Here is an 18,138-nt window from a genome sequence, read left to right as displayed (position 1 = left end):
CTCAGTAAATCTCATGCAGGAACACGAGATCATAACTGGTGATAGGTCAATGAAAAGATTTGTGCCAAAGTTTTTAGATTTAATACTTTTACTAACAGGGAAAAAACCAACCAGGATACTTGTTATTTAAAGGTTTGTGTTTGGTATCCTAACCTTTTTTTGCTGTTAAAATCCCAGCCCTGATTTTTGACTCCGGTAATCATGAAATAGCTTGAGAACAACTAGAGACCTGAATAAAACATAAAATATCAGTTTGAACTCTGGAGTATAACCCAGGCAGTAAGGACTAGAGGACTTATAATCTCAAGAGAAGAGAACAAAAAATGAAACTGATATTTAGCATTGGTTTTCCTTTCTTTGGTGACTGACAGGCTGAGCATCTGAGCAGAATTCTCAGCAATATTATAGATCATGATGGGAGTGTGGAAATTGGAATTTCAGGTGCTATGAGGAATAAGAGCTTTGGCGAACACTGATATATGCATCTATATATTTACTTATTTCTCTTGACTCTCACTTGATTAATGATACAGACTCCAGAGCTAGAACAAACTGGATTTAAGTCATGAGTGTTTTGGGGTCAATTACCTGGTATACTTTATCAGAAACTCTTTCCATTTGTTCGTTCATTTGGTAAATATGTAATGTGTGTCTACAATATTCCGGGGACTTTAGTGTGTATTTTAAAAGATAATGCCTACTTCATTACGTTGTTGTGAGGATTATAATTTGGTGATTTTAGGCATCTAGCACCATGACTGGTATATAATCGTTCTCAATAAATATATGCTGAATAACATAATTTACCAAAGCAGAAATATAAGACTTCTAATGGAAATCTCCTTTTGTCTCATATATTTTCAACTGCCTTATCAAGAAATCTAGATGTCATATAAGTTACTATTTCCTAACTTAATTTTCACAACATGATTATAAAGAAGTTTTTCATAACAATTTTATTTCATATGTGAAAACAAAGAGTAACTCAAAGGGAGATGACAGGTTCATGATACTTGCCCCAAATCTTACTCAAACTTCTTATATTCTGGTTCATTTTTGTTTGTTTGTTTTAGACTAGGTTCCTTTATTTTTTATTGAGACATAATTGACATATAACATTGTATTAGTTTTAGGTGTACAACCTAATGATTTAATATATGGATGTATTGCAAAATGATAACCACAGTAAGTTTAGTTATTATCCATCACCACTAGAGTAACAAAAAAAATTTTTTGTGGTGAAAAATTTTAAGATCTTATCATTTTGCAAATGTACAATACATTATTGTTGTCCATATTTTCCATTTTCCATTTATATCCCAGGACTTATTTATCATATAGCTGGAAGTTTCTGCCTTTTGATCTTCACTCATTTTGCACCCCACCCCCAACCTCTGGCAACCACCAATCCATCACTTTATCTGTGAGTTTGTTTGTTTTTTAAGGTTCTACATATAAGGGAGATCATACAGTATTTGTCTTTCTCTGTCTTATTTCACTTAGCAGGATCCCGTAAAAGTCCATCTATCGTTACAAATGGCAGGTTTTCTTACTTTTCATGGCCGAATAATATTCTGTTGTATATATATATACTTGTACCCACCTTTTCTTTATCCATTAATCTGTTAATGAATCCGTAAGCTGTTTCCATGCCTTGGCTGTTGTAAATAAACACTGCAATAAACATGGGGGTGTAAATATCTTTTCAAGATAGTGATTTTACTTCCTTTGGATAAATACCCACAAGTGGAATTGCTGGGTCATAGGCTAGATTCTTGACATTGTCCTTTTGAAAGCTTTTCTTCTAAATTCTTTTAAATTCAGGCCAAAATTCATCTTAAACCAAGGCTAGGCTATCCAGCCTTAGATTCAATGCTACACAGCATGCTATCTAGCAAGATATATCTGATTACTTGACTATTGGAGTTCTGTGTAATGTTAGCTCTTTTTAAATACAAAATAAAAATATTAATGTTTGCTAGGTATGTGTGAATATTTTACAGAAAATTTATAATAGGTTCTAAAATATTCTAGAAATGAATAAAATTGTCATTTTGAAAACATTTCATTAAAAAACCATATGAATTTAAAAATATTCTTCTTATGATAAAGCTGCTCCTATAAGGTAAGAATAAATTAATAATGAGAAGACAAGAACCAAGACTTTTTTTTAAGTCCTTCTATTCAGCTTAGAAACCTTTCTTAATTGGGATCCCTTGCCAACACCCTCCAGTAATAGAATACTACATCTGCACTTCTATTCATCTTTAACTCACAAATTGAGAATTGCCTTTATTTTTGGCAGGAGTAGTTTTTTCTCTCTAAATTGAACCATAACTTTTAATAATAAAGTTGCTTAATTTTGGTATTTCTTTTTCCCCCACATAAGTTGTATTGATATCATTTTGATCTGCATGCACAAAATCTTAATTACACTTCATTTTTTCATTCTTATATGCATTCACTTATTTATTCTTTCAATATTTATTGTGTAGAAACAATTGATATCAAACTTGTGAAGTCCATGATATTTACTGCCAAGAATCTCAGTCTATTGGGGTTTGGAGTGTTGCTGGAGGTAAATGCTAAGACTGATATATAAAGAGAAAGTGCTGATCTTTACAAATTGGGTGAACTCATTAGAAACTTCTGTGTATCTATATATCTACTTTAAAGATAACAGAAGAAATGTAAAGACTGGTGAAATAAAGACTCAAAATGCAACGTATTGGAAGTTTTTTATATGGGTCTGCATTTGAAAAAGCATTAAAAGAAAGCAAAACCAAACACCTTGTCTGGATATTTGGTGGTCTGCAGGCACAATTTCCCCATTTTTAAGAGTTATGGCTTATGGATCAGAGGTGCAAGTCCGCAGATGAACTTCATTTTTTGGCTAATTGACAATACTTGACATCTTAAAATCAAGGACTGGATCTTGGTAGGATAATATCACCGGGGCTTGACCCAGCTCTGACATATAGTGGCTAAACGATGAAATTGTTGAATTATTGATTGGTTTGGAATTCATTATAATCAGCAATAAAGAACAAGGATTTTTGACTTGAACTTCATGAACTTCTTCCATAGCTAAATTTCATGAAGTTGTGTTAAGTGTTTGAAATGTAGGCAAACATTTACATGGGTCTCGGACTGAAAATTTTTATCATATGTCAGCATTATGCTGCATGAACAATAACTAAAAAGAGGTCACACTGCATCTGCCCAATTTCTGTCGAGTGATGAGCAGTAGGATATACCAGCTGGTTATTACCTGGAAAATCAGGTCTATTTTAACTGCATGAGAAATAACGTTTTAGCTACAAAATGGTCATTCTGAAATACACCTCACAGGTCAGCTTGCTCAGTTCTTCAAGAGGTTTGGTAAGTAATTCCTCCTTGTTGGAGTACCACAAAGCATTAATAAATATGACTGAGATCCGTTTTGGATTTCGATAACTAATAAATCCTATCTTCTGTATCATATCATATGATCCAGCTCCTGCCAAACACTTGTGAAGATATATGGAACTCGAGATGCTTAATGAACCTATCCACTATTCATTAGCTTCCAGGATTTGTGCAATCACCTTTGGTTTCTTCCAACATAATTCTGGCTTTCTATAATTATCTTCTAAATAAAGATAGATTTTTAGAAGTAAAAATCATACAAGATATCAGTATTCAAGATATAAAATCAGTTTAACCATTAATCGATAAGGTCTTTTTACTCATTAACATAGAGGAGTGCTATTTTTTAAACAAAATTTCAAAACACATTTTTATGTTTGTATTATCTGAATAGATGGAAGTCACACTAGGTAGGCTGCCTCCTTTATGTAGTGATTAGTTTTATTAGAGTGAGTATCCCTAAAACTGTAAGGAATATAATACAGTACAAGCCACCCACACTGAAGCCTTCTGACATCTCAGTCCTTGGAAACATAGCTTAGAATTTAGGTGAAGGTTGAACTGACCCTCTGAGCCCTTAAAAAGCAGTCCTAAAATGCCTTTGGAACAGCCATGAATTTTATGCTTTAGGCCTTTAATCAGTTTTAGTGTCTCTAACGTAATTATTATGTAATAGTTACTTTTTGAGCACCTACTATAATGGTTACTGTACTGGGTGCTTCACATATTTTTAATAAAAGCCTCAAAAATCCTTACGGAGTAGTTTTTCCAGATTAGAAAGTGGGAAAACTGAAGCTCAGAGAGATCAAATAATTTGCTCAAGGTCAAACCATTTGTCAACACATTGCCATTGGACCTAAGGCCAAAGACCTCATTCCCTAGTCTCCTAGTCTCCCCATCACTTGAAACACTTGGTCTGGTTTCCCAGCAGGTCAGAAGCAGAGAATGGAAGGTTGTCTGATGCTGGCACAAAATTGAAAGGGAAGTGTTGTATGCTTGGATCTCTAAGACTCTGGCTCTTAAAGTCCTGCTAGGTCACAGAAGGAAGTATGAATCATTTTTTAGACCCAAATGGGATCCATTTATGACTCAAGGGCAATGTCTCTGAGACAGCAGGCTTGTATCCCCAGCTTCCTCCTGTTTTGGAGGAATTGTTCTGTGACAAGTGTCATAGCTCAAAGCAGTATATCTCCAACCTGTGTTTATACAAACCCTCTTTCAAAGGAAATTTTTCTCATCAACCCCTAACGCAGAAGTGAATTCTTTTAATTACAGTATACCTTATAAGTGTACAGACTTCACAATGGGTATTAATTTCTTATGTTTATAGTTCTTATACACCTTTGAAACAAAAATACAGATACACAAAAGTGTAACAAAGTAAAACAATTTCAAACTAATCTATATTTAAAAGACATTTTATTGAAGTGCAACAGACATACGTACAATAAAGTATATGAATCAGGTTTTAAGTTGTATGAATTTTATGCACATTATTTATTTATGTATTTGAGAGAGAGAGAGAGAGTAAGCATTAGTTGGGGGAAGAGGCTGAGGGAGAGGGAGAAGCAGACTCCCTGCTGTGAACCCGATATGGGGCTTGATCTCAGTATGCTGAGATCATGACCTGAGCTGAAGGCAGACCACTTAAGCAACTGAGCCACCCAGGCACCCCCACATTATTTATTTTTACATTCATCTGAATATTGACCTCATGAAGATATAAAATATTTATAGTTCCCCAAAGGACTCCCTTATATCCTTTTGCAATCAATACTGTCACCATCTACCCCTTTACCACAGGTAAATGCACTATTTTGAAGTTAGTTTTCCTCTTCCTGAAATTCACATAAATGGAATCATACAGATTCTTTTATATCTTCCTTCTTTCCCGCAGTATGTCATCTTTGAGACTCTTCAAAACTCTCCTTTATACAATTATGACTGCTTTCTGTTAACATGCAATTGCTTCTGAAAACATGAGCATAAACCTATGACCAATGCCATTGCTTCGTGGTGTTTGGCATTCCTTGACTAGCATGTGCTCTCTGATTATGCAATTTGCCCAACTTTTTTGTTTTGTTTGAGACTCTAACCATCACGAAAGTACAAAATTAAAAATTTCAACAGCTCATTTGTGGAACTCCAAAATCTGTGGACACCGTTTGGTATATCCTGATTTAGAAGGAGGAATTATCTAGTACCTACTCATATAAGCCTTGACAGATAGCTGAGTAACAGCCAGTTCAGATGCGCCTTCGTTGGGAAACTCTTTCGGAAGAGGAGAAGCAAAACTTAACTTATTTGGGCACCGGTGCTGATTCTGGAAGACATTTGTTTTTTAGCTAATGAGTTGTTTCCTTTTCAGCTTACCTGGGCAAAATTTGAGCTGATTACATTAATGCCGACAATCCTTGCAGGTTCTTCCAAAACTGCATCTGTGTTCAGCACTGTATTTCAGGGAAAGTTACAATGGGGACACTGCAAATAACTAGAACAATACCCATAATGTCAGGATAATGTTCTTCTTTTGTAACCAAGCGAATTGATAAAAAGGATTGACACTATCCTACCTTTGCTCTCAGGAGGGCTGTTAGGAAGGCTCTGTAATGAAATCGGGGACAAGAAAAGGACCCTGTCATGCCATTTGTAAAATTCTTTATAGCAGCCCTTGAAATTAAATGCATTCTTTATAGCTATGCTTATATTGTAGTTTTATTCAAGTACTTATTTGAGATCTTTGGGGAAGAGTGTTCTTCTAGGCATGGAAAAAGTTGTAAAAGTGAGGTGAAAGTAGAGATAAATACATGCTAGTGCTTAAACAATATTCCCTCAGTTTAGAATTCTCCAATAGAGACAATATAAACCAATAATTAATAATTTGTCAGTTAGATAATAACTGTTTTCCTTATTTATGTGTAGAGTTAGACTCTCTTTTCATCTCAGAAACAAAACAAACATGGGCATGCTCAAAATGAGACTACTGGAGGAAATTACCTGAATGCAAAATATATTTCAGTAGTTTTCAATGCTGATCACCACTTACTGGAAAATTCTAATGCAGATAAATCAGAACAAACAGGTCAGATAATTTTTATTACTTTAATCCCAATGGCCATGTAATGGAATAAAAGCTCTAAATTTTCCTTTAGAGTTGACTTAGGTAAACACTTATGACTTCTCAGAGAAAGATCTCTTACCACACCTTTCATTATTTTATGGTTTGCTAAGTTTGGGGCATTACCTAAATCAAATATAATCAATCTACAAACCAAGCCAACACATAAACAAACAAACCAACAGACAAACATAGTTTGGTACTAAAGTCTTTCTCCATGAAGAGTCGAAAATAGGTTTTTTTAGATGTCTGAAGGAGCTATAGATTTATCATCTCATAAAACTATTTTTCTTGAATAAGAATGTATGTAAAAGAAAGAAAAATGTTATAAAAATTAATTTTAAATTAAAGGATGGGTATTAGCTTAAAATGTTTGGTATATACCAGAAGGGATCACATCTTTTGTTACTTATGTATGTGGCTGCAAGGAATCATACTATCTCTAATTTTGGGTTTTCTTTGTAGTAGTCATTAGTACTATCTCACAAATATTTGTGATTGCCCTTGAAATCTGTAGAATGGCAATTTCTTGCCTTTTGACGTTAGCAGTGGCCATGCAACTTGCGTTATCGGTGTAATGTAAGAAGTGATGTTGGTCATTTCTGGAAGACAGTTTTGAGAGTTGATTTGTGACTTGCCTCTCAGTCTTTCTCCCTTATATGTTGACTTCAGACAATGGCTGCTGTATTAGCCTGTTTCCCAGACTGAGGGTGACATGGGGCAGAGCCTCAGTGAGACCAGGATGGATGTGAACGTGAATGAGAAACATGACTTGTCATTTAAAGTCACTGAGATGGGGGTGTTTGTGTTACTGAGTCTTCACTGAGGGAGTCCCATTTCATCCAGTGTCTATGGCAAAAATCAACACAGACAACTCACCCATCCAGTGCTCAGAGTCTAAAAGAGAACATATATGAGGAAAAAAGGCAAAAGAGATACAGAAAGGTAGAGGTGAGTTATGGTTAAGTGAGGGAAGGAAAAAGTAGAAATATTTAGAGAAAGGAAAAGGAAGAGCAGAACATATTTTGATTATTATTATTCTTTAAAGATTTATTTATTTATTTATTTATTTGAGAGAGAGAGAGAGCGCGCGCGCAGTGGTGGGGAGGGGGCAGAGGGAGAGGGAGAGAGAATCTCATGCCGACTCCCCGCTGAGCACGGAGCCTGATGCGGAGCATGATCCCATGACCCTGAGACCATGACCTGAGCCAAAATCAAGAGCCAGCTGCTCAACCAACTAAGCCACCCGGGGCCTCTATTTTGATTATTTTTAATTGAAATAATTGTTTTCTGAGGTATTCAGTTTATCTCACTTAAAGAATGTATTACAAAGAAAAAACTTGGAAAGAAAAGAATAAAGTCTTATTTTAGGTAAAATTCCATATTATTTTATTTCTATACACTTGTAGGATGATTGGAGAGTGAAAGGGCCTATAAAATCTCATGGTTTAGCATGAAATGATTGATTATGGTCTTAAATGCCCCTGTGGGAAACTCAGAGACCATTGACTGTGGACAATTTGGCAAATGGAGCTGATGCAGGTGAAGGCAAAGCATACCGAGTCCGTTTGCATCGTGACAACACCCACAACACATGTTGAAAAGTGGCAAATTCAGATACTTAGGACATTTTGTCTGAACATCATCAGTCAGCTGGACTCAGTATTTATTTTGCTTTTAAGACACTGCTAAGAAGAAAAAACATTCTAACTTAATAACTCAATTTGTTTGCTACTAAAATTACCCATTCGATACCAACAGAAGAGATCATACACATTAACGATGCTGCAAACAGACAAAAAGAATCAAAACAAAGAGACAGATGTACTGAGACTCTTTCATTAGATTGTGAAGCTAATTCAATTCAAAAATCATTTAGTATTTGCCACATGCTTTGTTCAGGAACCATGATGTATTGTTCACACCATCCAACAAAGCAAAACAACAAGAACACAATAACCACAATTAACTCTCTCAGAATTTTTACTAATTGCTGAGACTTTTCCTAAAGTGCTTTAATATAAAATTATAAAGTGCTTTAATATAAAAGTTATCTAATCCTCTCCACCACACTGTTAGGTTGCTATTATTATGATCCTGCTTTATAGATGAAAAACCGGGGCAAAGAGAAGTTAAGGAACTTGCCTGAGGTCTCATGGCTAGTGAGTAGAGAAGCCCAGAATCAAACCCAAATAATAAGGCTCTAGGGCTCATAACTTTTCTACTTTTTTGTTTTTGTAAAGAGGGCAGCAAATTAGAGGAACCCAATCATCAAGTCGGAGTCTGATTTCCAATAAAGGTGACTGGCTCTTATTTTGAATGTAAATTGCAAAATAATATTAGAATTGCAAAAAATTTTTTTTAAAACAAACCATCTTTTATGTTCTTACTCTCCATGGTCACACAATTTTTTTCCATTGTTATTCTGGACTTTATTCAAATGCATAAGGAATTTTTATATAGTTGGAAGCTTAATATATAATCTTATATTCCATTTATTTTGTCTTTCTTCTAAGTAATTCCATATGCCAATGCAGTTTTTAATAATTATACATTGTAATGGATGTCTAATATTTCATGGAGTTGATATACCAGAATTTATTAAGTTATTTTCTGTCATTGGCCATTTTACTCTTTATTATTATTGTTATTGTTATTATTTTGTAAATAATGCTGCAATAGATTTTCACAAAATACTTCCTTAGGAAGAACATATTACCATAGATTTACTTGTAATTCATGAGTCTCCTTGTAATTCATGCATTTTATTGTCAAATTATGTTCTAATTATTCTGTCAGCAATGTATAAATACAATAATGTTACCATGACTTTTTTTTTTAAGCTTTTATTTATTTATTTGACAGCGAGAGACAGAGAGGGAACACAAGCAGGGGGAGTTGGAGAGGGAGAAGCAGGCTCCCCGCAGAGCAGGGAGCCTGATATGGGGCTCGATCCCAGGATGCTGGGATCATGACCTGAGCTGAAGGCAGACGCTTAACAACTGAGCCACCCAGGCACCCTTGTTACCATGACTTTACCAGCATTTAGAATTATCATTATTTTAGATTTTTGTTGCTTTAGAAGGTATGAAATGGTATATGCTACTTAACTGGTTTCTTTGATGAGTGGGGCCATGACCTGGTGTCCTATGTTCCGATGCACCAAAAAAATATGTAGTTATTTTTATTTCCTATGTGATCTGATCTTTTCTTATGTGTCAGTTCATACAGTGTCTCTGTTTAAAGATTTAGTGTACTTAACGTTAAATTCTTTACTGATTTAACTCTTTAAGACTGTTCAGTCTTAGGTAAATGGTTAAGTCTTAGGTAGTGTTCAGTCCTAGGTAAAGTCTCAGATAAGGTCCTTAGGGAAATGCTTAGTCTTTTATGGTTGCACCCAACCTCCTCCCCCTTTTCATATTGAAGTCTGGAAATCTAAGAGGAACTATTTTGTCCTTACAGAGAAAGGTCAGGAGGAGGCCTCAGCTCTTTGCAGTTCCCCCAGATACTCAGTAATTTCTGTTGAGGAGTGGCTGATTTGGGTTCTGATTTTTGTACTAGTAACTATTCAGCTATGGTTGACGCCACAGATGCCTTCTGACTTTTGGAAGTGGCTACTGGCACCTCCTACAGAAGCTCGTGCCCCAGCAGTAAATCCCAACACACAGCAGCCACTCTGTTCTGACGTGAGACCTCTGCTTGCTCTGCTGGAACACAGCCTCTGCCTCCCTCCCCGCTCCAATAACTACCCCCCCCCCCAACCCCGGTGCTCGTGGCAGCTTCTGCATCTCCTGCACAGGAAGCCTGGAGGGCTGTCTCGCGCAGGTCATTTATCTGGACATCTTCCACAAACAATGCAGCACAATTATTCTCCACCGTGTTAATATTAATCATGTGAGGGGATCCTCTCCTAGAGGCTTTAAGCAGCCCAAACATGATAGGGAAAGAATTCCAGCAGCATCTAGTCTTTCCAGTGGTCCTGGGCTCTCTAAACATAGTTTAATATATTTTACTGGACATTCCCTGTTTGAGCTCCATTAAGAGAGGATACACACAGGGATATGTACTATATTTATTCCCTCCTACTCCTGTCTTTCTTTTTTTCCTAAAATCTGCTAAGCAAGAAGGGACAGATTTACTCTTCAGATCCTATATAATGATGTTACATCCTGTTTCTTCTAAAGTGTTACTCACTCTCCCTCCTTCTTAAAGTTCAGTGGCAATCAGGACACAGTGTAGGGAGAGCAGTAGCTGGTTAAACAAGAAACAAAAATTTATCTTTTTAAACTTTTAAAACTTTTCAATTGAGGTGTAGCATACATACTTTAAAATGGACAAATCTTAGGGGCACTGGGTGGCACAGTCAGTTAAGCGACTGACTCTTGATCTTGACTCAGGTCCTGATCTCAGGGTGGTGAGATGGAGCCCCACAGGGGACTTCATGATCAATGGGGAGTTTGCTTGAGATTCTCTCTCTCCTCTCTCTGTCCCTCCTCGCCCTCTCTTAAATAAATAAATAAATAAATAAATAAATAAATATATTTTTTTAAAAAGCACAAATCTTGGATTTAATGACTTTTTCTTTCTTTTTTTTTTTTTTTAACACAGTGAAAATACCTGTATAACCACCATCTGGGTCAAGAGATAGAATATAAACAGCACCTCAGATTTCCCTTATGCCTCCTTCCAGACATCCCTATTCCATCTCTCAAAGCTTGTGGCTGGCTATGGTGTTTTGTTTTTTCTTTTTATTTCTTCCTTCCTTTCTTTTTTGTTGTTGTTTCTGCTTGAAGAAAAAAAAAATCATGAAATTTTGGCTTGATGTCTTTCAACAATTTTGGAAAATTCTTGGCTCTCTCTTTTTTTTTTAAGAGAGAGAGGGAGTGGGAAGAGGGGCAGAAGGAGAGAGAGAATCTCAAGCAGACTCTGCACTGTATGTCAGAGCCTGACCTGGGACTGGATTTCAGGACCCTTAGATTGGGACCTTAGCTGAAATCAAAAGTCAGTTGCTTAACTGACTGAACTACCCAGGCCAAGAGCATAGGAAAGCAACCCAAGTGTCCATTCATAGATGAAAGAATAAAGATGTGGTACATATATATATATATATATATATATTCTGGACTATTACTCAGCCATAAAAAAGAATGCGATCTTGCTATTTGCAACAATGTGGATGGACTAAAGGGTATAAATCTAAGTGAAATAAGTCAGTCAGAGAAAGACAAATACCATATGACTTCACTTATATGTGGAATTTAAGAAACAAAACAGAAAAAAAAAGAGACAAACAAACAAAAAAACCCAGACTCTTAAATACAGAGAACAAACTGCTGGTTACCAGAGGGGAGATGTGGGGGGATGGGTGAAATAATTGAATGCAATTAAGAGTACATTTATCTTGATGAGCCCTGAGTAACGTATAGAATTGTTGAATCATTATAGCATTGTTGAAGCTAATATAACACTGTATGTTAATTATACTTGAATAAAAAAAAGAAAATAAGTACTTCTTACCTTGTAACATACCACAGAATCTGTTTATAATGTTGTTTGTTTTCTCTTTCATAGCCCCAGCTAAAATGTGAGATCCACAAGAATAGGCACTTTGTCTGGTTATTCACTAGAATAGCACCTGGTATATAGTAGGTGCTAAGTAAATACTTGGCTGGATAAACAAATGTAACCCAACCTTCACAGCAGCAATAGCAATAGAATGAAATACACAGAAAGGGATAAAAAACATTTTTTTTTTTATTCCTTCACAACTTACAAAGAGAAAACCGAAGCAAGAAATTAAAAAGATTTCCCTAACAGCTCAGAGTCACAGAGATGGGACAAGAGTTACTGAGAATCAGAGGAGGTATGCTGACCCAGAAGCACTCCATCAGTTTGTTGTTTCACTGTATATATGGCCTTTCTCATCCCAGACCTAAACAACTGATTGTTAATTTACGTCTCACTGGCACATCAGATTCCAAATTTGTTCACATAAAAGACAAAAATTCCAAAGCACAGGAAAATCAATATGCTACAGCAACATTTCACAGCTCGTTAGCAGAACTGCAGACCCCACCCTATAGGCATCATTCATGAGATTATCACTCTCCTTAGAAAATAGAAAAATAACCAGTTAACTCTGGTTCAACTGACAGAGTATTTTATCTTTTATTTATTTTTAGTTTTAGTTTTTAGTTTCAAGTGTATAAGGTAGTGATTCAACAGTTCTATACATTACTCAGTGCTTATACAATTAGTATACTCTTAATTCCTTTCACCTCTTTCACCCATCCCCACTCACTTCCCTTCTGGTAACCATCTATTTGTTCTCTGTATTTAAGTCAGTTTTCCTCTTTTTTTCTTTGTGCATTTGTTTTGTTTCTTAAATTCCACATATGAGTGAAATCATATGGTACTTGTTTTTCTCTGACTAACTTATTTTACTTAGCATTATATCCTCTAGCTCCATCCATGTTGCTGCAAAAGGCAAGATTTCATTCTTTTTCATGGTTGAGTAATATTCCACTATATATATATATATATATATCACATCTTCTTTATCCATTCATCTGTCAGTGGACCTTGTGCTGCTTCCATCATTCGGCTATTGTAAATAATGCTCAGAGAAAGTTGTGGCTTTTCTATTTGTAGAGTTGCAGCAATCCTTTCCTTAGATCTCCGGTTGAGTCTGCAGGTGTTCAGAATGATTATCAAATCTATCTAGCTGAGTTTTGGGGACCAGACAAAACTAAGGTCTCCTACTCCTCTGCCATCTGGTTTGTATCCCCAGAGTATTTTATCTTTTAATTATAAAATCTTCTAAGGGACTTCGGCATTGTGCTTTCTTTTCAGGATAAGGATGCCACTTTGTGAAATCTGCTACTGCTCAGGCCCTTTGACCACCCCCCCAAGCATTGTTTGTGTGGTTTTTGCCATGTCTCAGATCTTTCTGGGAGCCTTATGTATATTTTGGATATTGTGGATATTTCTTCCTCTTAATTTCATTGAAAATGGAGCTTGTGTGTGTGTGCTTTCTTCATTTTCTATGTCGTTTTGTATGATTTCCAGGAACAGAAGGGGGAAATTCCTGCAGTTTTGTATGGATGCTGTGTTTATTTCTTTTGTTGTTACTCACGTTGGAACGAGTTGGATCTTCCTGGACTGCTGGCTAGAGCTCACTGCAGCATGTAAAATGAGGCCAGAGTAGCTTTCCAGACTTCGTGATTCAAATGCTTCCTCCATACCGATGGAGCGCTTCTGGGTCAGCATACTTCCTCTGATTCTCCGAAATTAACCTGGTTCTGGATGACTTTTGCTTCTGTCTCTGGGTTTTCTCAGGTTTTTCACCAGGAACGTGGGTCCGCTTTTCCACAGTGATACACTGCATTTCAAAGGTGATCTTGCTGGTGCTTCCTAGATCTGTTGCCTGTCTGCAGCCTCCCTTCCATGCCTGTAAACTCTGCTCCTGCCGGGGCTCAAGGCCCACTCAAGGCAGCCTGTGCGAAGACCTTCCTTCTCGGGATGGGGCACATTTTAGTTGGGTATTGGGTATTTTGGCAGCATGAGCAAGGTATCTGTCGCTACCAGATAACTTCCTGGTTGCCTTCTTTGCCGCAGGCAGAAGGCTCAGTGTCTTTTCCTGAACGTGTTGTTTTGCCTGGCCCATTAGCTGAAACTGCCAGTTGCCATGCACACATATAATTTGAAATTGGTGAGTTTTCTCTGTTTCTCTGTTTTAGTAAATATGTCCTTCAGGTTTTTATCTTTCTCTTTGGTTTACCCCTTATGTTTTCTAGTAGGACAACTCAAAATGAAACTACCACCATTTTCCTAGTAGAAGAAAATTGCTCTTCTTTGAGTTTTGTGTTTGTGCTTTATGGTCTTCCTTCATGTTGGTTAAAATTTAATATTCTATATTAATCATATTATTAGTTCATGCTGAAATGTTCGTAACAGTTTCTATCTTCTTAATTATAATGCTTTTTCTGTTGTTTTTTTTTTTTTTGGTCTGAGGATAGGTTTTATGCTTATTTCCCACCCCCCACCCCCAACATTTTATTGGTTCTATGTTATCTCCATTTTATTTTATTTTTTTTATGGAAGGAAAGATGAGTTTTCGTAGAGGACCCATTTCCAAGATATTCTTTCAGCCTGGGGAAAAAAAATAGTTCCAGAACTTGTAATTATAAGTTCCTTCTTTTATTGTTACCCAATGGACTCTTTTCTTGATATGGTACCTCTCTGTATTCCTCTGGGTCAGCTGGCTCCCTCTGTTTCCTCCAACCAAATCACACCCTGAAGAATCTCTGCCATCAGCCATGCTCTCCCCATTCCCCTCAGCACTGCTGCAATCAAGGCACATGACCTCTGAGTCCATGGTTGGCCCCTCACCCTCAACAAGTAATTGTTAGTCAGTTCTGGGATCTAAAGCTGGCTTCTCTCTTCACCTCCCACCAAGACCTCTGCCAGCTCAGTCTCAGTTCTGTTTGATCTCAGCAGGTCCCACTGGAGTTGGGGTGGACGAGGACTTCAGCATTGTGTTTTCTCCTTAGGATGTGAGTGCCACGTTGGGAAATCTGCTACTGCTCAGGCCCCTGGATGCTCCCCATGGCATTGTATGCATGGCCTTTGCCAGTTTTTAGATCTTTCTGCGAGCCTTATTTATATTTTGGATTTGGTGAATATTTCTTTTTCCTAATTTCACTGAAAAAGGAGTTTGTGTGTGCGTGCTTTCTTTATTTTCCATGTTGTTTTGTATGCCTTCCAGGAACAGAAGGGGGAAATTCTGATGCAAGTGGTCAACATGTTCATTTCAAATTTTTCATTTCAAATAACTTCATGTTCAATTGGTTCAAAACACTTCTTAAAGTTAACATCTTTTTCTAGCTGTTTTCTTGGTGATGAAGAAATGATTATGCCTTTGAAACAGTTGTATATACGTGGTCTGTTAATTTCTGCTTTTATTCATATACAAGATATTTTCTTCCAACACAAAATATTTTTTCTTGGTTATCTTTGTACGATTTATAATAAACTAACTTTTAATATCTACATGCTCCTTGTGGAACAAATCGAAAGCACCCCTGCTGGTGACATTTCAGTTGTTTTGACTTCAATATTACGCTTGAAAAATATTGCGTTTCAGACCTCAATTAATGGAAACAAAGAAATTTCAGAAAATATGTCCTGATATGCTATTCCTTAGCGATTTACTTAAGTTGTAAAAGAGAATTAACTTTGGAAAGAAAAATATCTTTTTCTTTTTCATTGAAAAGAAAAATATCAAGAAATTAACCTAAATCATGTGTCCTGCATGCTCGCCAAGGAAGATGTCAGGGACAAGTATTATAACACAAGACAGGAAATTTAAGAAAAGATGCTTATTGGAATTCACCTCATTTTAACAATGATGCTTTCACGGAAGTGAAGAACTGACCTCCTGTAAAGCCCTCTCACTTTAGCCAACACAAAAGAATGGCAGCCTGCTACAGAAGTGGAAAAGTTTATTGTCTGGTTGCAGCCAAGTTAGCTAACATTTCTGAATCTCTCATCTGTGAAACGGGATTGAGAAGAATATACCACTTGGTGTTGTTGTGATGATTAAATAGAACAATAATTTATGTATGTTGCAAAGCCCATAGTAGATTTAAAAAATGGCAATTCTTATGTTATGGAATGTGGTGAAAGAACACTTCTCTCCTCCCCATAAGAGAAGTGAGGGTATGTCGTCGATCAGCGGTGTGCTGTCTAGATTCTGTCTTTGAAGCACTCACTCTGCCCGCTGCTAAGCGATCACAGCTAAGCCAATGAGTGACTGATGAAGAGTCCAAAGGAATGTTCCCATTGCCTCAACGCGGACATCTTTGGAAGACCGTCTGGGCTCCAGAGCTCCCTGGAGGTTTGGCCGTGGCCTCTGCTGCATTCGCAGTGCACTCTCGCTCTGCTCCATCCAGTTTTGTTCACGCTCTCCCCGTGCTGCTCCTGAGAGCGGTTCCCAGCAACTTACTTTCAGCAAATCCGTCTCAGAGTCTCCGTCCGGAGCACCCAACCCAGGACAGCGTGACTTGCAGAACGCTGAAATTTCTCCCCACTGGCCCAGCTGAAATGCCAAATACTGATGTCCGTCATTTGTGCATGCACACCTACTTTCTACTCCTTGAGGACCTGCCACATGTCAAGTACTGTGGATCTTCTTCAGAGCTTTCTGAAACGTGTCTTTTCTAGCTGGAACGAGCACTGCTCTTAACCAAGAGCCAAACCTTCTATAACTTGTAGACAGCAGTGAGGTTTTCTGATTGTCTGTTACCAATCAGTGTCAGCTGGCAGGGAACTTTGTCAGGTTTACTAGAAAACATCCACTAAGTAAAAGAGGTATACATTGGATTTATGTTGGGAAAAATAATGTAGCAGCATGAATAAATTATGAAAATATGCTATTATAACACAGGCGGTACATTAGAATAACAGATGCAAACTTGTTTTGTGAATTATGAGGTTATTCTCAAGTTATGTATGATTTTATTCTCAAGCTGTTCATTGCATCTTTTCTCCTATTTCATTTAATTTGAAAGCATGTTTTTCTAAATGGGGACTGGTTTATGCTCTAAAATTAGAGGCAGCAGGGTGAAATGAAAAAGAGCACAGGTTTTAGTGTAAAAGGGTTTGGGACTGAATTCCTTTGCCACTTTATAACTGTGACCTTGGGGAAATCACCGTGCTCTTTGAGCCTAGACTTCCTTGTAAGTTAAATGAGGATACTAAGTATCTACTCCATCAGATTTCTAAGATAATTGAATGAGTCAATACATGTAAAAAGCACTATGTCACTTAAAAAGAACTCAGGAAGTAATAGTAATTACCGTTATCATTATAGTATCTATGTTCACACACGATGCTCATCAGTTGACAAACCTCTCTGCACAATTAATGCATCACTAATACATGGGGATTCAGGACTACCTAAAGTGAGCATTTAAGCTGAGAGGTCATATAAGAGAAAACTCTCATCTAGACCAACTAATTCAAATTTGTGAGGATTTGATGAGTTGATACACGAATATAAGCATTTTAAAATGCAATACACATGACAAAAATCAATTTTTATAGTTGTTAATGAGCACATCTCTTAAATAAAACTTTATTAATCGTATAAGCACTAGGATATTTGTTGAACTAGGAAAACATTTTGTTCTGTTATTAAAATTATCAATCTGCTTCAATTTACAATGATATGGGCCTTACAATTTTTAGCTATTTACAGGAGAGCAAACTGTTCTAAAAAAATGTTCTAACCTGGTCACAGAGAAGTAGAGCTAGGAATGTATCTGTGTATTAAGTAGATAAACTTAGCAAAATTAAAACAGAAAAATTATTGAGCATATCTTCTACTTAAATAAAACTTTGAGAGAAATGTAGTTCATATATTTTTTTCTGACCTTTCCAGCAACTCATACTTTCTCTAAATTTTCACAGCTTATAGAAAAGCTATCTTGAATATACCTAAGTTGGATCCAGACCAAATGCCTTGGCACAGATTAGGAGCGGGGCTCGGTTTATTTCCAAGGTTCCAGGTGAAAAAAAAAAAAAGTTTTCTTTTTACTGGTCTACATACT

This window comes from Ursus maritimus, unplaced genomic scaffold (assembly GCF_017311325.1).
Source record: "Ursus maritimus isolate PB19 unplaced genomic scaffold, ASM1731132v1 scaffold_29, whole genome shotgun sequence".
Lineage (NCBI taxonomy): Eukaryota > Metazoa > Chordata > Mammalia > Carnivora > Ursidae > Ursus > Ursus maritimus.
The sequence above is the reverse complement of the archived record's forward strand: the minus strand, read 5'-3'. Positions refer to the sequence as shown.